At 41.6% G+C, this 21,892-nt stretch overlaps 1 protein-coding gene across 1 annotated transcript in view; it reads left to right on the top strand.

Annotated features, from left to right (window-relative positions):
• Nucleotides 1-1,942: 1,942 nt before the first annotated feature.
• Nucleotides 1,943-21,892, top strand: part of NFIL3 (nuclear factor, interleukin 3 regulated) — an 85,119-nt gene continuing 65,169 nt past the window's right edge. Inside the window, exons 1-2 of the mRNA XM_025360784.1 lie at nucleotides 1,943-2,234; nucleotides 5,373-5,563. The gene's annotated coding sequence lies outside the window, so the exon portion shown is untranslated. The remainder of the gene's footprint in view (nucleotides 2,235-5,372; nucleotides 5,564-21,892) is intronic.

Here is a 21,892-nt window from a genome sequence, read left to right as displayed (position 1 = left end):
TTCTCCCCGTGAGCGTCTATTTTTTGTGTGTTTGTTCTTTCTTTTCCCTGGCCTTCGTATAGAAATAGCATGTAAGGTAACCAGTTGTAGCCCTTGTAATGACATTCACACCTAATGACAGCAGGTCTGGCCCCACAGATGCCTCTCAGTCACTGAGTTCCCATAACGGGGCCCTTTACACATCCCATCCGCCATCCCATCTAACCCTCAAGACAAACTTACATTTCACATCCCAACTTCGCTGATGAATAACTAAAAGCTCAAAGAGGTTGAATCACATGCCCAAAGATGTATGGCTAGTACAGGAGGTGAGATTCAGACTCAGTCTACTTGTCCTGGTGTAAGAGCCTTAGTGTTCCCACTCTGAAGATGACCAGCTTCTTCATTTGCCTGTTGAGGGCCCAGTGTTCTTTTACCAAATTGGCTTTGGTGCCTGGAGTGCATGAGGACTCATGACCCTTAGCTCACTTTCCACCTGTAGTTGCCCTTTTGTTTCATTGCTCCAAGTCTCCTGTGTAACCCTGTTCAGCAAGAAAGTAAAGATATTCCGGCTTTTGCTCAGATTGTCATTCAGATTCCTCCACGATATGCGAGCAGGGGTTCCTCAAAATGCAAAGCTGGGCGGTGTTGCCGTCTTCTGCCCCGGCTAGTGAGGGGGGCCCAGTAGCTAATCCTGTGTGTTCAACCTTCCTACAGTTTGCAATTCATCATTTGGCTTTTTGTGAGTTATGTGACATCTGGGCCTGAGAAAGAAGATGTTCTCACCTCCCAGGGGACCTGAGAGTCTGCCCTGTTTCCCTGGATACAACCACCTCTTTCTTTGGCTCCTCAGGCAAGAGCATCCCTAGAATGATGCTTCCAACGAGCGCCCGAGAGGCTCCTCTCCTGGACATGACTGAGTTGCACCCATCGCCTGCCGTGGCACCCACTGGAACCTTGTACAGTAGTGGCTTCTCACAGATGCAGCTGCACTTCTCCACTGGAGGGCCCAGGGAGCCTGACTCACACATGGGACCTGGGTCTGAGGTGTATCCTAACTTTCTTCTGGAGGCCTCCAGTGGGGTTGTGCCACTACTGCCCACAGTGATAAAGCCTGTAAAGCACCCTGTGCATCAACTTGCTTCTCTTCTCTGTTTCACATCCACGCCCCTCCCAGCGCTTCCCAGCATCAGTACTTAAAATATCCCTTGCACTCAGATCTTAGTCTCGGTGTCTGCTTCTGGGAAAACCAGCCTCAGGCACCCCCGGACTCCTCTTGTACATCCCTAGTGCAGTGGTCCTATGCTTAGCCCCCCGTGCAATGGTGCTGACAATGGTGAGGGCAGATAACCCTGAGTTCCACACTTAGACTTTTCCATTCCAGGAAGCTGCTGTTCCAGCCAGAAGGCACCCTCAGGAGTTCCTGGCGGGTACAGGAGGGCAGGGTTTGGGGTGGGGAGCCACTCCAGAAATGTGAGAGAATTTTCTGTTCCAATGGTGTATAGGGAAAGATACAACACTCCCGATCCAATTCCAAGTGCCATTAAGCTCAGAAACAGAAAATATTTCTATGCAAAAGAAAGGAAGATTTTATCTTATGCAGATTCACAGTGTTTCAAAAGAGTAAGATGTTTCTTCCTCTCCTTCCACCTTAAAACCCTCTTTTCTACCCTAAGCTGCATGCTCCATTAAGTTATCTAATGATTTCCAGGAAGGAATAGAAACCCAGAGTCACGCACCCGACTTCTGCTAGCAGTCATTTGGGGCCCCACTGTGGTCCCGTCCTCAGTGCACCAGGTCTTGGAGTAGGTGAGGGCATGTTTCGGCATCCAGGAGCACACTCACTTCCTCCCTCACTCTAATTGGCTCAGGGGTGGACATGTGACACCTTGAGACCCAATGAGGTATCTCCTGGGACTTCTGGGAAACAGCCCTTTGCTCCTCCTCACTGGTTTACAGTGAGAGGATAAGGGCTGGGGTCTTGGCAGCCATTTTGCTCCCATAAGAGAAGGGCCTGAAGTTAGAGCCCACAGGAAGAGGCAGAGCTGAGAGGAAAAGAAACACCAAGTCTTGTGACACTGAGCAATGGAATCTGCCTGTCCTCCTCTGGATCGTTTGGTAGTTTAGTCATTCAGTTCTCTTTCTTGCTTCATCTGGTGTTGGGTTTTTCTGTCACTTATTGCAAAGAGTCCTAATTGATATGAACAGAAGGGAGAGGTTTCCTTTTTTTTTCTCTCTCTGATCCAAAATGACTGGTAAGTTTTCTTCATTCTCCTTTGCACCGTGACCCAAGTTTCTTTCTCCTGTCCTCTGTGACCCAGAGTGTCCCTCAGAGGCAGGGCACATGGCTGCTGGAGGTCCCTCAGTGTGCGTATCTAACATTTCTGCTTGAAATCCTCTGTTGAAATGTAACTGACTCCGCCAAAGAGGGATGACCAAACACACAAGGAGTGTAAGGAATTTGTACTTGAGATGCCCAAGGGTCTGATTCTGGCATGCTAAGGTTTTATACCAAAAGTTAAGATTTCATTAACAAATCTTCATGCAAAAGCACATGGCGAAATTTGGCTTTAAATTCAAGTGCAAAGCATAATCCTTTTAATAAGCTGGGACCAATGTTTTGAAAAGGGAGAAATTTTTCAGTGGTAATTTAAATATGTAAAATAAACAATATTTATCTACTAGTTCTTCTGAAAAGCCTATAAACATGGTAACTGCAGTAGAGAGTTTCTCATATCACTTCATTTTTTAAAAATCCTTTAGTTTCTCTCCAACTTATTAAATACTCAACCTACAGAAAACTTGCAAAAAAAATCAAATGGACATCTACATATCCTTTACCTAGATTTAACCATTGTTACTGTTTTGCCATATTTGTATTATATACACATATATGTGATTTTTTTGAGGAACCATCAGAGTTAATTACAAACATCATGACACTGAACCCTTGAATGCTGTAGCATGTCTCTCCTATTAAATGAGATAATTATCTCATATAATTATCACACTCAGGAAATTAACATTGATAGAATACTAATTATTTTTTTTTTTATACAGGTATCTCTCTGTCCTCCACACTGGAGTGCAGTGGTGAGATCATGACTCATGTAGCCTTGAACTCCTGGACTCTCAACACAACCTCCCAAGTAGCTGGAATGACAGGCACAGGCCACCATACCCAGCTAACTTTTGTATTTTTTGTAGAGATGGGGTTTCACCATGTTGCCCAGGCTGGTTTCAAACTCCTGGGCTCGAGGAATCCTGCCTTGACCTCCCAAAGTGCTGGGATTACAGGTGTACACTACCATGTCCAGCTCACAATACTATCGTCTACTTCTTTGGTCCATATTCAAACTTTTTTCTTTGTCCTAAGAATATCTTTCACAGTTAACTTTTTTCTTTTGACACATGATTCACCCAAGTATCATGCATCACATTTACTAATATTTTATTTTTAAACATTATGCTACAGTCTTTTTTTCTAGTTCTTAATGAACTATCTTGGGTTATTATGAAACTGATATTTGTTCCATGAGTTACTTATTTTCTATCAGTTTCTATTCATTCTACCGATCAATTATTGAGAAAAGTACCTAAAGAATTACCTAGGCCGGGCGCGGTGGCTCATGCCTGTAATCCCAGCACTTTGGGAGGCCGAGGAGGGCGAATCACGAGGTCAGGAGATCGAGACCATCCTGGCTAACACGGTGAAACTCCATCTCTACTAAAAAATAGAAAAAAATAGCTGTGCGTGGTGGTGGGCACCTGTAGTCCCAGCTACTTGGGAGGCTGAGGCAGGAGAATGGCGTGAACCCAGGAAGCAGAGCTTGCAGTGAGCAGAGATCACACCACTGCACTCCAGCCTGGGTGACAGAGCAAGACTCCGTCTCAAAAAAAAAAAAAAAAAAAAAAAAAAAAAAAGAATTAAAAAAGAATTACCTAAAGGCCACAGGGGTTTGGGCATTTGTGTGATTTTTTAAACCTAAGAGAATCTGTTGATTTTATACTTACAAGCAAAACCCATCCTGTTGCATTATACATTATCACAGGGAAAAAAAAGTAATCAAAGGAGGTTGGTGGCAGATGTATGATGATATTGATAATGTGGTGATGGGGATGATGAAGCTGAGGAGAAGGAAGGGTATGGTGATTTTAAGTCAGGTTGACTGAATTAAAGTTTTGCCTGAAGATGGATATCTGTGTGCTCTTTTGTATTATGAGTGTTTTGCAAAAGGTAGCTGCTTCACATACCTCCTGGAGCTGTAACCACCTCCTCCAAGATCACCGCCTTGACCCCATTATCACCAAACCTACACCACATCCCAAAACTACAGTGCCATGCCTCCCACTCACGGACTGACATATGCCGTGTCTTTGCTTGAAAATGGTGCTGTCCCACAGAATGTTCTACAAGAACGGAATGTTCTAGACATGGACCATCCAGTACATATGGCCACTGAAGAGTATGACTAAGGACTGAAATTTTAATTTTATCTAACTTTAAATAGCCACAGGTGGCTGGTGGCAGCCATATGAAAGAGTGTGGCTCTCGGTCATGGCTACAAAACTGCTTGTCCTCTCAGAGCCCCCAATTCAGATTCACCAGCCAGCACCTCTCACAGCCCATACACTGCTTAGAATTCACCGGTAGGTTATGGTCACCTCAGAGAAGAATTCAGAAGTGGCCATCTTGTTTAAAACTCACAAATCATCCCTCTTCCAGCCCAGCCCACGCAGAACTCCCCGTTTCCCTCCCTGGTTGATTTTCTCCATGCACTTACCACGGCTTGGCATGCTGTGTATCTAACTTATTTAATTGTTTACTTTCCATCTCTGTCCACTATGATGTAGCCTCTCTGAGAGGAGTTTCCTCTCTCTTGTTTCCAGCTGCATCAGTGAACACTTGGGAGTGAAGCAGGCGCTGGAGACCATTACCCAGGAATGCCTACGTCTCACCAGCACCGTGTGCCTTACATATCACGCACATCCAGGATGCCCATACACCCTCAGCATGGCGGGGAATGCGGGACGCAGCAGAGTAGAGGAAAACGGGGGGGCCTAAACAGAGCTAAGTTCCAGCTTACCACTCGTAAAAATAGTGGTACTCTTTCGGCCAGCTGGGTTGTTATGAAAAGTAGAAATAATAAATGTGAACAACCTATCGTGATGCCAGCAGCAGAGGATAGCCCTGTGCACATGTAGAGTCTCACGAATGTGATTCAAGTCAGGCATCTTAAAAACCTTTTCAATGATACTTTCTTATAAAGGAGCAGGCAACATGCTTCACTAGGGAATAACAAGAAGGGCCCCTCATATAGCTGAAAAATCTCAGTGCTGAGTGCTTCATCTGTGGTAACTCATTCACGAGTGGTCATTATCCTCATTTTCAGTTGGGAAAACTGAGGCCTAGAGAAGTGTCCTGAATCCTAATGTCTGTAGCGGTACATGAACTCACGAACCTCCTGCAGTCTATTTCCAGAGCCTGCCAAGTCCCTCTGCTGTACCACCTGGCACGTGACATGCCAGACTGAACAGTAAGGCAACTGGAATGAAAGTCCCTCCTGTCATTCATTCAAATTGAGTGAGTCCCTCCTCGTAAGCATTGAATGAGGTGAGAAGCAGGAGGTTGGTGAGGAGGGCAGCTGCTCCCTGCTCCACACCTTCCAGGAAAGGTGGCTGACCGGCCACGCAGCTCACATAAAGAGAATGGGGGCATTTTTATGTTAGGATGGTTTTAGGGTCTTTCAGAGGCCACTTCTTGTTTGCTCCGTGGCTGAAGGAGCTGAAGAGCTGCTCATTCTTGCTCTGGGGTGGGTTGGGGGGAATCTCATTTCAAGGTCAGAGACTGAAGGAGTTGCCTCTTTGGCTCTGCATTACAGTGCCAAATGCCCAGGCTTGGGAATTATTTTTAGTTGGGAACGTCACCCCAGAATGTTGTGATTCCAGAGATCGCCACCCAGGCAACCCTCATGCAGATGGCTGAGTAATGCAGCAGCCGGCACCAGGGCTCCAGGGAGGGGCAGGAAAGAGAGAAGCCAGTTCCTCGTGTCCTCATTTCAACTGACTGTGTGTTCCTGGTACCCTGACTTCTCCTAGTTCCTGCAACTCCAGACTCCTGCTGGGGACAGAAGAAACGTGAGTATTTCCTGGTCCCCTTGTCCTCTCCAGGCTTTCTGATTTTGAGCAGGGTGAGTACTATGCTGGTTTCCCAGATTCTATTTTCATTCTGCTGGTGTGGGATCCAACTCTGGACATTACAGCATATCCCAACAAAGCTGTCACAGGCTGGCCAGGAAACATAGGACGGGAGGGACAGAAGGAGCGGGTGAGAAGGGGAAACTGCAGTTTCCTAGCTTCTCCACCCACAGCCAATGGAAAGGGCTCTGCAGGTGCCTTGTATGGTCTTTGGAACCCACAACCAGGGAGAGAACTCAACAGGTGCAAACTGTTGAGGGAAGAGACCAGGAACTGGAAGCTGGGCAACAAGTCCTCTAGCCAGGGATGTTGTGGCAGCCCACGCTTCATAACCTTATGTGGATAGGCAGTCAATGGTCTTGTCTGCATAGACCCATACTCTGCAGCCGACATGTGCCCCTTTCGGGTGATGATGCAGTCCTTTCTGCTCCATTACCTATATACATGTGCAGAAGTTTTTCACCATACTCTGGAGTCCAACTTATTTGTCTCTTTTTAAAACATTCAGTTAGGAGGCTGGGTGCAGTGGCTCACACCTGTAATCCCAGCACTTTGGAGGCTGAGGTGGGCGGATCACCTGAGGTCACAGAGTTCGAGACCAGCCTGAATAACATGGCGAAACCCCATCTGTACTAAAAATACAAAAAGTAGTCAGGCGTATTGGCGGGCACCTGTAATCCCAGCTACTAGGGAGGCTGAGGCAAGAGAATCGCTTGAACCCGGGAGGCAGAGGTTGCAGTGAGCCAAGATCGTGCCATTGCACTCCAGCCTAGGTGACAAGAGCAAAACTTCATCTCAAAAAAAAAAAAAAATTCGGTTAGACAGTAATCTGTACTCCAAGTAAAATCACCATCATCATCATCATCACCACCCACCATCATCATCTTCATCACCCAGCCCTGGCTTTTTTATATTAAACTACTGCCTCCCAAAGATAAAGACCAGATGTACTCTTTGCCATACCTTTCACCACATTCATATAATCATATAACCAGAGGCAAACATCGTTTTAGATAATATTTTATAAAACCATTTCCTGTTTTATGAAACCAGATTCACGCTGTGTACATTTCTCTGCAGATTGCCTTTCACACTTCTTGTAGTTTTTTGCCAGGCCAAAAAGTGTTGCAGCAGATATCCTGGAGTACAGATACTTTTTTTTTTATGGGGTAGATTCTGAGAAATGAGATTGCAGGGCCAAAGGGTATGCGCATTTTAACTTTTTAATGGATATTGCCGGATCACTTTCCAAAACAGTTGTGGTTATTCCTATTCCCACGGGCACAGTATGCAAGTGCCTTTTTCCCCAATCCTTTCTGGCACCGAATTGTCCTTTTTTCTCACTTTTAAGCAAATATATTGCATGAAATTATCTATTTCTTAAAATTTCATTTTTCTGGCTAATAGTCAAATTAATTATATTTTCATATGTTTATTGATCATTAGTAATTATTTTCTTCAAAACTATTAATATTCTTTTACTATTTTGCACTGAGATTTTAAAATCTTTTTCTTATTTTTTGAGCATTTTATTGTGTTATAGATGTTAATTCTTTATTTGTCACATATATTTTCTGTTGATCATTTGTCCTTTGACTTTGTTTATGATACTTTTTGCCATAATATTTTAAAATACAAATATCATCGGTATTTCTTGTGTTGTTTACAAAAAATGTTAACCACAAAATGAAAAGCAAAGTAATTAGAAAAGAGTATGAAGATATATACAAGAAAGCATCGATTGCAAGCACTGTTTACCATTAAAATAGAAATAACCTGAATATTCAAATATTAAAGGTGTAATTTAATTATAGTATTGTATACAATCACAGCCATCAAAAAGCAGATGACTATGATTGTATACAATACTAGAATTATAACTACATGAAATGAGACTCAAAATACATATTTTGATGTGAAAAATAAGGTTACACGGCAATATATATCTTATGACACCAACTATTTCTTTTATATATATATATATTCTTTTTTCTTTTTTTGAGACAGAGTCTCACTCTGTCACCCAGGCTGGAGTGCAGTGGCGCGATCTCAGCTCACTGCAAGCTCTGCCTCCTGGGTTCATGCCATTCTTCTGCCTCAGCCTCCTGAGTAGCTGGGACCACAGGCACCCACCACCACGCCCAGCTAATTTTTTTTGTATTTTTAGTAGAGACGGGATTTCACCGTGTTAGCCAGGATGGTCTCAATCTCCTCCTGACCTCGTGATCCGCCCGCCTCAGCCTCCCAAAGTGCTGGGATTACAGGTGTGACACCAACGATTTATATTTTTATAAGTGCATAGAAAATACTTGGGATATGAAAAAAACAACCATGTTTTATGCTAGTGAAATTCCGTGTGTTTTCCCATTTTTTTAATCTATGTGTATACATACTTTTAAAAAATTATCTCAATTCTGTAATGAAGAATACGGTCTATAAGGATTTACACACAAAATATATTATCTCGGGCGTAGAAGTGGGCTAAGAATCATTGTTAGTTGGAGTCTCTCAATGTTAATTCCACACACCTATGTATTATTTAACTTTTAAAAACACATTATATCTGAATAAAACAGAAATGAAATGTGAATGTCAGGAAGTACTACAATGACATGAAGTGAACATAGAATAAATCTTTTGAGGTCACCCTCTGCGTGCCCTTCCCTGCTCCACTGTCAGCTGTCCTGTCCTTTCCTGTGGATAACTGTGGTTATTATTTACTCTGAGTCCTTTCAGATCCACTAAAGGTGAGTTATGTATGGATATGCATGTTTACAAATCTCTACCTTTTCAAAAAGGCTAACGTCGCAGGACAATTAATTGAGAAGTAATTTTTTAGGAGCTCTAGCCATTTTGTTGCTTGTATTTTAACTTAATTTATGAGGTCTTCTTGGTCCATAGTTTTCAATTTTTGTGTAGTGAGACCTCCTGAAATTTCCTTGTTGTATCTTTTATTGCTTCAGAACCCTTAGTCCATCCCCAGATTTTAAAATGCAATCTATTCTCCTTGTTTTAGTGTTTTCTAAGGCCTTCGTTGTTGTTGTTTTTTATATTTAGCTCTGTAATTCATCTAGAATATATTGTTCTGCATGTTGTGAGATAGGAATTTAACATTTTTTTCTAAATAGAGAATGAGTTGTTTGAATACCCTTAGTTGACCAGTTCAATCTTTCCCTGCACTTGAATGCTACTATTAGAATATTCTATATTTCATGTTTATACTCTCTTGGGTTTCATTACTCTCTTTGATTTGTTCCATAAGCTCACACACTGTTTTAACTACTATAATTTAGAATATAACTTAGTATCTGGTAGACCATGTTCTCCTTCTTGTGCTTCCTGAACTTTTTCCTGGCTATTCATTTACTGTTTAAAAAGTACGAAGTGGCAGTGAGCCGAGATCACACTACTGCACTCCAGCCTGACAGAGAGAAACTCTGTCTCAAAAAAAAAAAAAAATTATTAGATTATGAGAACAAAATACAGGAGATGGCTGGCAAGATGGCCAAATAGGAGCAGCTCCACTCTGCAGCGCCCAGCGAGATCAACACAGAAGGTGGGTGATTTCTGCATTTCCAGCTGAGTACTTGGCTCATCCTATTGGGACTGGGTAGACAGTGGGTGCAGCTCACGGAGGGTGAGCCGAAGCAGGGTGGGGCGTTGCCTCACCTGAGAAGTGCAAGGGGTCAGGAACTCCCTCCCCTAGCCAAGGGAAGCCATGAGAGACTGTGCCGTGAGGGACAGTGCACTCTGACCCAGATACTATGCTTTTCCCACGGTCTTTGCAACCTGTAGACCAGGAGATTCCCTCAGATGCCTACACCGCTAGGGCCCTGGGTTTCAAGGCTGGCCATTTGGGCAGACATCAAACTAGCTGCACGAGTTTTTTTTTTTCCCCATACTCCAGTGGTGCCTGGAACGCTAGCAAGACAGAACTGTTCACTCCCCTGGAAAGGGGGCTGAAGCCAGGGAGCCAAGTGGTCTTGCTCAGTGAATCCCACCCCCACAGAGCCCAGCAAGCTAAGATCTACTGGCTTGAAATTCTCGCTGCCAGCACAGCAGTCTGAAGTTGACCTGGGACGCTGGAGCTTGGTGGGGGGAGGAGCGTCTGCCATTACTGAGACTTGAGTAGGCGGTTTTCCCCTCGAAGTGTAAGCAAAGCCACCAGGAAGTTCGGCCTGGTTTCTAGATTCCTCCTCTCTGGGCAGGGCATCTCTGAAAAAGAGGCAGCAGCCGCAGTCAGGGGCTTATAGATAAAACTCCCATCTCCCTGGGACAGAGCACCTGGGGGAAGGGGTAGCTGTGGGCACAATTTCAGCAGACTTAAACGTTCCTGCCTGCCGGCTCTGAAGAGAGCGCTCAAGCTCTGCTAGGGGACAGACTGCCTCCTCAAGTGGGTCCCTGACCCCTGTGCCTCCTAACTGGGAGACACTTCCCAGCGGGGTCGACAGACACCTCATACAGGAGAGCTCTGGCTGGCGTCTGGCAGATGCCTCTCTGGGACAAAGCTTCCAGAGGAAGGAACATGCAGCAATCTTTGTGTTCTGCAGCCTCCACTGGTGATACCCAGGCAAACAGGGTCTGGAGTGGACCTCCACCAAACTCCAGCAGATCTGCCACAGAGGGTCCTGACTGTTAGAAGGAAAACTAACAAACAGAAAGGAATAGCATCAACATCAACAAAAAGGATGTCCACACAGAAACCCCATCCGAAGGTCACCAACACCAAAGACCAAAGGTAGGTAGATTCATGAAGATCAGGGAAAAACAGTGTAAAAAGGCTGAAAATTCCAAAAAACAGAACGCCTCTTTTCCTCCAAAGGATCATAACTCCTTGCCAGCAAGGAAACAAAACCGGACAGAGAATGAGTTTGATGAATTGACAGAAGTAGGCTTCAGAAGGTGGGTAATAACAAACTCCTCCGAGCTAAAGGAGCATGTTCTAACCCAATGCAAGGAAGCTAAGAACCTTGAAAAAAGGTTAGAGGAATTGCTAACTAGAATAATCAGCTTAGATAAGACCATAAATGACCTGATGGAGCTGAAAAACATAGCACAAGAACTTCATGAAGCATATACAAGTATCAATAGCCAAATCAATCAAGCAGAAGAAAGGATATCAGAGATTGAAGATCAACTTAATGAAATAAAGCGAGAAGACAAGATTAGAAAAAAAAGAATGAAAAGGAATGAACAAAGCCTCCAAGAAATATGGGACTATGTGAGAAGACCAAAGCTACGTTGGATTGGTGTACCTGAAAGTGACAGGGAGAATGGAAGCAACTTGGAAAACACTCTTCAGGATATTATCCAGGAGAACTTCCCCAACCTAGCAAGACAGGCCAACATTCAAATTCAGGCAATACAGAGAACACCACAAAGATACTCCTTGAGAAGAGCAGCCCCAAGACACATAATCATCAGATTCACCAAGGTTGAAATGAAGGAAAAAATGTTAAAGGCAGCCAGAGAGAAAGGTCTTGTTACCCACAAAGAGAAGCCCATCAGACTAACAGCAAGTCTCTCCGCAGAAATCCTAAAAGCCAGAAGAGAGTGGGGGCCAATATTCAACATTCTTAAAGAAAAGAATTTTCAACCTAGAATTTCATATCAAACCAAACGAAGCTTCATAAGCGAAGCAGAAACAAAATCCTTTACATTCTGCACATGTGTCCCAGAACTTAGAGTGTAATTCAAAAAAAAAAGAGAAAGAGAATAAAGAAAATAAAAAGGAGACCTAGGAATGTGCTCAATCTGCCCACTTTTGGGGTCTCTTTGTTGTGTTCATTCATAAGCATTTATAATTTTCTTTATCTAGGTCTTGCACATTTTTATTAGTTTTATCTCTGGCTGTTTTTAGTTTCTGTTTCTTTACATGCTTGAAATTTTTTCCCCAATACTTTTTATAGTGAATTATTGGAAAGTGATCGATTTTTCCATTTTGATCTTGTATCTGGCTATCATGCTATCAGTTTCTCCTTTGGGATTTTCTTAGAAGAAGTTGTGGTGAGGAGAATTCTAAGATGGGGCTTATGACCTGTCCCTGGTCTCCCTCTAGGTTACACTGCAGAAGGCATTTTGCAGAGATAAGTAAGGTCACCAGTCAGTTGACCTTAAGACAGAGAGATTATCTGGGCCGACCTAACCTCATCACATGAGCCTTTTAAAAGCAGAGCATTTTCTGCAGCTGCAGACAGAAGAGGAATCCAGAGATGTGAATCGGGGGGGTTCTATGTGAGGGACTCCTTGTCACTGAGATGAAGAGTGACATGTGTCAAGGAAACAGGGAGCTCAGCTGGGCAACCCCAGGAACTGAATTGTGACCACAACACCCAAGAGCTTAGAAGTGGGTTTTCCCTGACTCTCCAGACAGGAATTCAGCCCAGCCAGCACCTTGAGTTCAGGCTCTCGAGACCGCAGTCAGGGAACCCAGTGCAGCCCGGCTGGACTCTGGACAACTGAACTGTGAGAAAACAAATGGGAATTGTTTTAAGTCACTAAGTTTCTGGTGATGTGTTATGCAGCAACAGAAAACAAACAGAAAAGTCAGATCATTTAGCAGGAATTAGAGTTTTGCTCTTCCCTTTCTAATATTTACACCTCTAATATATTTTAATTATTCTGTTAGTGTCTAGAACCTCCAGAAAAAGGCAAACATTGGCAGCAGTAGTGGAATTCTTGTTTATCTGGATTTTGATAGGAACGTTTAGTGTTTCACCATTAGCTGCTCTATGTGCAATAGATCACAGTAAACAGTTTCTTTTATCCTAATTTACAAAATGTGATATTCAGTAAGAAATGTTGTATTGAATGCCTTTTCAGCTACCATCATGGAGACTTTCTGTTTTTCTTCTTTAATTTGTAAATTTGCATTTTCATAGATAAACAATTGGAATTTTTTTTTTTTTAGACGGATTCTTGTTCTGTCGCCCAGGCTGGAGTGTGGTGGCACAATCTCAGCTCACTGCAACTTCTGCCTCCTGGGTTCAAGCAATTCTCCTGCCTCAACCTCCCGAGTATCTGGGATTACAGGTGTGTGCCACCATGCCCAGCTAATTTTTGTATTTTTAGTAAAGATGGAGTTTTGCCACGTTGGTCAGGCTTGTCTCGAACACCTGACCTCAGGTGATCCACCTGCCTCAGCCTACAAAAATGCTGGGATTACAGGCATGAACCACCGCGCCTGATAGGTCATGATTCCTTTATATACAGCTAGATTTGGTTTTACATCATTTTACATAGGATGTTTACATCTATACACTGAATTGAGGTATGGTTTTCTCTGTGTGTTATCTGGTTTTTTAGTATCACAGAAGTGCTAGTCTTGTAGAATGAGGTAGAAAGCCTTACATTATCTTCCATGCTCAAACATGGAAATTAACTGTGCTTTAAATGTTAGTAGAATTTACTTGTGCAAGTCTCCTAGTGTCTTTCCTTATGGAGCAGTCATTCATTCATTCAGTTAGCCAATAACCACTGAGCACCAGGCACAGGTCTGGTGTCAGGGACCCCACAGTGAACAAGGCAGCTGCCTTTAAAGCGCTTACAATCACTTAACTATCATGCACTACCTTTGATTTGGCTCCAGTTAGTATTTTTGCATTTGCAAGCTATTATCAAGTAAATGGTGTTCATATATAGTTTACTGGAAAATTCATTTAATCTATATTATAATATTTATGGGTATAAGTAGTCCTTAATAATTTTTAAAACTTCCTTGTATCTTGAGTATATGACCATTTTCATTTCCAACATTGTTCATTTGTGAATTCCCTCACTGTTTCTTAACCCACCATGCCCTGGCATATCTGGTCTGTTGCTTTCAAATGTATTCCTTTTGTAATATTTTATTAATTTCTAATTTTTTGAATTAATCTTTTTTTAGCATCCTCTTGCTATTTTTATTTTGTAGTCTTTCTTTGTGTTCCAATAATTTCACTTAAGGTTAGAGTTTTTCCTCTGAGTAACATTTTGGCCACATCTCGTAGGTTATAATACTAGGTACTTTTGTTAGAATTCTGTACCTTCAGCTAAAATTGACTGCCATGTTAGCCCAAGATGTATTTAGAAGAATTTTAAAATTTTCTATCTGAATACACATACGTATATGTTTATGTTTACATTTATCCATGTAGTTGGAAATTTTGAATACATACATAAAACATATGCTGCACATATCTATACATATATATATTATAAGTCTAGAAGTCAGGGTCAAGGTCTGGACTGGAATGGATGATTTTGTGATCAATCTATGCACAGATTGTAAGTGAAGTTATGAGTACATGAAATGGTTGGAAGAAAGTAATGAGTGGGTAGAAAGGAGAGCCATGAGAAATGATAACAATGAATGCTCAAGAAAATGAGATACGGGTTTGTCATGCCAATTGAGAATGCATTCAACTATCAGTCGCAGAACCCCTGACTAACAGCAGCTTTAACTTAGGGCTAGTAGGTCTCATAGGGCAAGAAGTTCACACAAACTTGCAGGGATGGTACAGTGGCTTCACAATGCCATCCAGGTTCTTTCTTACCTTTTTGTTCTGCCATTTAATATACAGGCAGGCCTTTGTCTACATGAGGGGCTGACAAATCTGGCCCACTGCACGTTTTGTAAATGAAGTTGTATTGGGAAACAGCCACGCTGGTTTGTTTCCCTATTGCCCACGGCTGCTTTTGAATGACAAGATTGAAGTAGTCAGGAAAGAGACCTTGTGGCTAGCAAAGCTCAAGTCGTTTATCTCGTCTTTCTTCCACCTCACCTAACCCCTCCACAGTGTTAGGATTCCCAAAATGGAAATCCACAATTTAGATAGAATAAAAAACCATTTCCAGTCTAGCTTAGCACATAAGGCCGTAAGAGGCCATCACTCCTGCCCTCACAATAGAAAGAGATAAATGGAAAATAAACAACTCTTATTAGATCATAGAATTGAGTTTACAGGCCAAACCATTGCTCCAAAATAGGAAGAGAGAGATAGGTGCATATAGAGAATCACCACATACTGGAATAGAAGCCAAGGAGCAGAAACTTTCATAGGAACTAGTGCCAGGGTAGAAAAACCTAAACTAGACACCAATATCTCTCATTAGCATAGATGAAAAACCCTTCAATAAAATATTAGTAAATTAAATCAAATAATATATAAAAAGAATTACATACCATGAACAACTGGAATTCATTACGGGTATGTAAGACAGGTCAACATTCAAAAATCAAGTAATATAATCCCTCATATCAACACATTAAAGAAGAAAAACTGTGAGGTGGATCAATAGATCCAAAAAGAGCAATTGACAAAATCCAATACCCATTCATGATGAAAACTTCCAGCAAACTAAAGGGGACCTTTGTCAACTTGATTTAAAAAAAAAAATACAAAAATCCTACAACTAACGTGATACATAAGGGTGAGAAACTGGATACTTTCCCTCTAAGGTGAGAAACAAGGCAAAGCTATCCCTCTCACCACTCCTATTCAACGTTGTTCTGGAAGTACTCACTAATGCAATAAGATAAGAAAGGGAAATAAAAGTGTACAGACTGGAAAGGAAGAAATAGACTGTCTTTGTTCGCAGATGATATGATGGTCTATTTAGAAAATCCCAGAGAATCGGAGATTGTTCCATGATGGCCAAATAGGAACAGCTCCGGTCTGCAGCTCCCAGTATGATCGACGCAGAAGACAGGTGATTTCTGCATTTCCAACTGAGGTACCTGGTTCATCTCACTGGGACTGGTTGGACTTGGGTGCAGCCCACGGAGGGTGAGCTGATGCAGGGCAGGGTGTCAGCTCACCCAGGAAGCACAAGGAGTCAGGGGAATTCCCTTTCCTAGCCAGGGGAAGCCATGACAGATGGGACCTGGAAAATCAGGACACTCTCGTCCGAATACTGCACTTTTTCAACCGTCTTAGCAAATGGCACACCAAGAGATTATATCCCACGGCTGGCTCAGTAGGTCCCATGTCCACGGAGCCTTGCTCACTGCCAGTGCGGCAGTCCAAGATTGAACTGCCAGGTGGCGGACTGGGCTGGGGGAGGGGCATCCGCCATTGCTGAGGCTTGAGTAGGTAAAGAAAGTCACCAAGAAGCTCAAACTGGGTGGAGCCCACCACAGCTCAACGAGACCTGCCTGCCTCTGTAGACTCCACTTCTGGGGGCAGGGCATAGCTGAACAAAAGGCAGCAGAAACTTCTGCAGTCTTAAACGTCCCCGTCTGACATCTCTGAAGAGAGCAAAAGAGACAAAGAAGGCCATTATATAATGGTAAACTGATCAATTCAACAAGAAGAGCTAACTATCCTACATATATATTCACCCAATACAGGAGCACCCAGATTCATAAGGCAAGTCCTTAGAGACCTACAAAGAGAAGTAAGACTCCCACACAGTAATAATGGGAGACTTTAACACCTCAGTGTCAATATTAGACAGATCAATGAGACAGAATGTTAACAAGGATATCCAGGACTTGAACTCATCTCTGCACCAAGCAGACCTAATAGACATCTACGGAACTCTCCACCCCAAGTCAACAGAATATACATTCTTTTCAGCACCACATTGCACTTATTCCAAAATTGACCACCTAATTGGAAGTAAAGCACTCCTCAGCAAATGTAAAAGAACAAAATCACAACAAACTTTCTCTCAGACCACAGTACAATCAAATTACAACTCAGGATTGAGAAACTCACTCAAAACTGCACAACTACATGGAAACTGAACAACCTGCTCCTGAATTACTACTGGGTAAATAACAAAATGAAGGCAGAAATAAAGATGTTCTTTGAAAGCAAAGAGAACAAAGACACAACATATCAGAATCTGTGGGACACATTTAAAGCAGTGTGTAGAGGGAAGTTTATAGCACTTAATGTCCACAAGAGAAAGCAGGAAAGATCTAAAATTGACACCCTAACATCATAATTCAAAAAACTAGAGAAGCAAGAGCAAACACATTCAAAAGCTAGCAAAGGCAAGAAATAACTAACATCAGAGCAGAACTGAAGGAGGTAGAGACACAAAAGACCCTTCAAAAAATCAGTGAATCCAGGAGCTGGTTTTTTGAAAAGATCAACAAAATTGATAGATCGCTAGCAAGACTAATAAAGAAGAAAAGAGAGAAGAATCAAATAGACTCAATAAAAAATGAAAAAGGAGATATCACCACCAATCCCACAGAAATACAAACTACAGAGAATACTATAAACACCTCTATGCAAATAAACTAGAAAATCTAGAAGAAATTGATAAATTCCTGGATACATACACCCTCCCAAGACTAAACCAGGAAGAAGTTGAATCCCTGAATAGACCGATAACAGGCTCTGAAATTGAGGCAATAATTAATAGCCTACCAACCAAAAAAAGTCCAGGACCAGATGGATTTACAGCCAAATTCTACCAGAGGTACAAAAAGGAGCTGGTACCCTTCCTTCTGAAACTATTACAATCAATAGGAAAAGAGGGAATCCTCCCTAACTAATTTTATGAGGCTAACATCATCCTGATACCAAAGCCTGGCAGAGACACAACAAAAAAAGAGAATTTTAGACCAATATCCCTGATGAACACTGATGTGAAAATCCTCAATAAAATACTGGCAAATCAAATCCAGCAGCACATCAAAAAGCTTATCCACCACGATCAAGCTGGCTTCATCCCTGGGATGCAAGGCTGGTTCAAGATATGCAAATCAATAAATGTAATCCATCATATAAACAGAACCAAAGACAAAAATCAGACGATTATCTCAATAGATGCAGAAAAGGCCTTTGACAATATTCAACAGCCCTTCATGCTAAAAACTCTCAATAAACTAGGTATTGATTGGATGTATCTCAAAATAATAAGAGCTATTTATGACAAACCCACAACCAATATCATACTGAATGGGCAAAAACTGGAAGCATTCTCTTTGAAAACTGGCACAAGACAGAGATGCCCTCTCTTACCACTCCTATTCAACATAGTGTTGGAAGCTTTGGCTAGGGCAATCAGGCAAAAGAAAGAAATAAAGGGTATTCAATTAGGAAAAGAGGAAGTTGAATTGTTCCTCTTTGCAGATGACATGATTATGTATTTAGAAAACCCCATTGTCTCAGCCCAAAACCTCCTTAAGCTGATAAGAAACTTCAGCAAAGTCTCAGGATACAAAATCAATGTGCAAAAATCACAAGCATTCCTATACACCAATAACAGAAAAACAGAGAGCCAAATCATGGTGAACTCCCATGCACAATTGCTTCAAAGAGAATAAAATGCTTAGGAAACCAACTTACAAGGGATGTGAAGGACCTCTTCAAGGAGAACTATAAACCACTGCTCAGTGAAACAAAAAAGGACAAACAAATGGAACATTCCATGCTCATGGATAGGAAGAATCAATATCATGAAAATGGCCAGACTGCCCAAGGTAATTTATAGATTCAATGCCATCCCCATCAAGCTACCAATGACTTTCTTCACAAAATTGGAAAAAATTACTTTAAAGTTCATATGGAACCAAAAAAGAGCCCACATTGCCACGACAACCCTAAGCAAAAAGAACAAAGCTGGAAGCATTACACTACCTGACTTCAAACTATATTACAAGGCTACAGTAACCAAAACAGCATGGTACTGGTACCAAAACAGAGATATAGACCAATGGAAGAGAACAGAGGCCTCAGAAATAACACCACACATCTACAACCATCTGATCTTTGACAAACCTGACAAAAACAAGAAATGGGGAAAGGATTCCCTATTTAATAAATGGTGCTGGAAAACTGGCTAGCTATATGTAGAAAGCTGAAACTGCATCCTTTCCTTACATCTTATACAAAAAATAATTCAAGATGGATTAAAGGCTTAAATTTTAGACCTAAAACCATAAAAACCCTAGAAGAAAACCTAGGCAATACCATTCAGGACATAGGCATGGGCAAGGACTTCATGACTAAAACACCAAGAAGCAATGGCAACAAAAGCCAAAATAGACAAATGGCATCTAATTAAACTAAAGGACTTCTGCACAGCAAAAGAAAACTACCATCAGAGTAAACAGGCAACCTACAGAATGGGAGAAAATTTTTGCAATCTACCCATCTGCCACAGGGCTAACATCCAGAATCTACAAAGAACTTAAACAAATTTACAAGAAAAAAATCAAACAACCCCATCAAAAAGTGGGCAAAGGATATGAACAGACAATTCTCAAAAGAAGACATTTATGCAGCCAACGAACACATGAAAAAATGCTCATCATCACTGGCCATCAGAGAAATGCAAATCAAAACCACAATGAGATACCATCTCACACCAGTTAGAATGTCAATCATTTTAAAACTCAGGAAACAACAGGTGCTGGAGAGGATGTGGAGAAATAGGAATACTTTTACACTGTTGGTGGGAGTGTAAACTAGTTCAACCATTGTGAAAGACAGTGTGGCAATTCCTCAAGGATCTAGAACTAGAAATACCATTTGACCCAGCAATCCCATTACTGGCATATATCCAAAGGATTATAAATCATGCTACTATGAAGACACATGCACACGTATGTTTATTGTGGCACTATTCACAAGAGCAAAGACTTGGAACCAACCCAAATGTCCATCAGTGATAGACTAGATTAAGAAAATGTGGCACATATACACCATGGAATACTATGCAGCCATAAAAAAGGATAAGTTCATGTCCCTTGTTGGGACACGGATGAAGCTGGAAACCATCATTCTAAGCAAACTATCACAAGGACAGAAAACCAAACACCACATGTTCTCACTTATAGGTGGGAATTGAACAATGAGAACTTGGGCACAGGGTGGGGAACACCACACACTGGGGCCTGTCGTGGGGTGGAGGCTCGGGGGAGGGATAGCATTAAGAGAAATACCTAATGTAGATGACGAGTTAATGGGTGCAGCACACCGACATGGCACATGCATAAATATGTAACAAACCTGCACGTTATGCACATGTACCCTAGAACTTAAAGTAGAATAATAATAATTTTTTTTAAAATAAGAGAATCAACACAAAACCCTGCTGTAACTAATAAGTGATTATAAAAAGGGTGCAGAATACATGGTTAATATACAAAAGTTCATTGCTTTCTTATATACCAACAACGAACAATTAGAATTTGACATCAAAAACGTGATATCATTTATATTAGCACCCCTCCAAAAGAAATACTCTATTAGAGTATTCCAGAGAAACAGAAGTGAAAAGATGTATGTGTGTGTATATACACACACTTGCACACATACATCGTATACACATGTATACATACATGCGTATCCTATATATACACACACATATATGCATTTATACACACACATATAAGTTGTATATACATATAACATATATATGTGTGTAAAGACAGAGAGAGATATTTATTTTAATAACTTGGATCATGCAATTTGGGGTGCTGGCAAGTCCAGAATCTGCAGGATTGGCAGGCTGGAGACTAAGGTAACAGTTGTTGTTGAAGGCAGCTTGAGTCTCAATGCAGTCTGCTTTGCAGAATTCCCTCTTCATTGGGGGAAGCATTCTTTTTTCTCTTAAAGTCTTCAACTGACTTGTGGAAGGTATTCTACTGCACTCAAAGTCTGCTAATTTAAGTAGGAATCTCACCTAAGAAATGCCTTCAGAGAAATATCTAGGAGAGTATTTGACCAAATATCCGAGTACCATGGCCTACCCAAGTTGATGCATAAAATTAACCATCACAAGTCCACTCTTTGTCAACTTGGCACCCATATACACCTCTTTAAACCATGTTTATTCTCAGAATAAAGACAGTAACAATGTCATACTTCTGCCTAATGTGATAGAACTATCCTGCATATGGCCAAAAGTGCATTAACCCTTTCTTCAAAAAGGATGCAGCGTCCTTGGGTGATGTTTACTCTTTTCCTTGATGTCTTATAACTTAAGTATTATGAAATAAAATTAACAATGCTTAAATACTATGATACAAAGCCAATTCCTTACATTTTATATGATAAGGGGATAAGAGAAGGAAGAAAACAAAGACATTATACAAACATACATATCCGTAACAAAACAAATTCATGCTCATAACAATTGCAGTTCTCTTTTCTACAACAGGTCATACAGTCTTAGCTGCTTTTTGTAACTACTTTCATCCACTACCATTCTGTATTTCTTGTGTTTCTCAGGAAGCATCTCAGCTAGTTATGGTTTTTCACCTGGTAGAGTGACCCTAACCTTCATTCAGAAAGGTCTATGTTGTTAGTACTCTTGCCAGTTGGGTTGTTGAAGTTTTCCATTGACTTTAATTGCAGGGCATGGTAATATTAAGAGATGCCCTAAGGTATCTCCTGTATTCCAAACACACTCTTCCTTACCTCTATTGTGGATTAGTGGCTCAGTTTCCCTTTGGTCATCAGGATCAATCACACCAGCCAGCACAAAGACACAGGCTAACTAAAAGACTGAGATCTAAACATGTGATTTTAGAATGCTTACACACACACAGATATACTGTACATCACACACACCCCACACATACACACACACACCCACTACACCCTTTACTGCCATGCCTGTAGGGCTGTAGTATAATAACAGTGGGTTCCAGCTGAAAGAACCACAAGACTCAGACTCTCTCTAACAAAAAGTACTTATGAAAGGTTAAAGTGAAGAGGAAAGATTAGGAAACAAGGATATTAGAAGAATTTTAATCCTCTGGCACCTA

The sequence above is a fragment of the Theropithecus gelada genome, chromosome 15 (assembly GCF_003255815.1).
Source record: "Theropithecus gelada isolate Dixy chromosome 15, Tgel_1.0, whole genome shotgun sequence".
In the NCBI taxonomy this organism is placed as follows: domain Eukaryota; kingdom Metazoa; phylum Chordata; class Mammalia; order Primates; family Cercopithecidae; genus Theropithecus; species Theropithecus gelada.
The sequence above is the reverse complement of the archived record's forward strand: the minus strand, read 5'-3'. Positions and strand labels throughout refer to the sequence as shown.